Here is a 927-nt window from a genome sequence, read left to right as displayed (position 1 = left end):
CTCCCAGCTCCCCCGACCCCCTACAAAAATCAGGCGGAAAGGGATGGGGGGAGGGTGTGGGGGTGTGTGAGGAGAGACCCCTGCCGCCCCTTCCTAAAAGCAACCCGTGCTTCCCGGGGTGCTGGAGTGGGAAAAGGGGACAGGACCCCCGAGGACGTTCCTCGGGAACCGGTCTGGGTGTTAGGTGAGTTTGGAGGGCTTCGGCTGGTGGAGAGGCGGTTTACTCTGGGAAGGCGATTGTTTGCCCCTAATCCTCAATTATGAGGATTTAAAAACAGTATTAGAGGGGCAATCTGTTCTGCAACTTCTCGGAAGAAATAATTGTTGATTTAGATAAGCACTGATCCCTTCGGTGTTTGATGAAGACGTTAATTTATGGCTGTCTAGCAGTTTATGGCTGTCATTAGATTTTCAGCTTTGTCTCCGTTCGAAATGTATCTTTCTTTTTATTTTAATCCGAGACAATTATGTAAGAAAAGGGTTATGTTTGATCTAAAATGCATCGTTTTTCTATAGCATTTCAAATTATTCACAGATCATAGTTCTTATATGTGCATATATGAATTTAAAAATACAGCAGTAAAGTGCTTGAAACAGACCATAAATTTGCTTCATATTTTATTACACGTCTCTGAATCAGGTTGAGAGGACAAGGGCAACTAGGGGCTTGGGGAAGGATTTAACCCTTCCCGAGGCTGGAGAACCAGCCAAACCAGCGCAAGTCCCCCTCCGGAGCGCTTCGGGGGAGGGGGAGGCTGGGTGACACCGAGCTGATGAGTGACCACGGGGAAATGGGGCTGGCTGCAGCTCTTTGCTCATTTAGCAGATGCCCCTTCTGCTAGGAGCCCCCGAGTCAGGCTCGGGGCCGGGGCCGGGGCCGGGGCAGCCACGCTGGCTCCCGCTCCCGGCAGCGGCTCCTGCCTTCGC

Source organism: Pygoscelis adeliae, unplaced genomic scaffold (assembly GCF_000699105.1).
Source record: "Pygoscelis adeliae isolate BGI_AS28 unplaced genomic scaffold, ASM69910v1 Scaffold329, whole genome shotgun sequence".
NCBI classification, from domain to species: domain Eukaryota; kingdom Metazoa; phylum Chordata; class Aves; order Sphenisciformes; family Spheniscidae; genus Pygoscelis; species Pygoscelis adeliae.
This window is presented reverse-complemented; position numbering follows the sequence as displayed.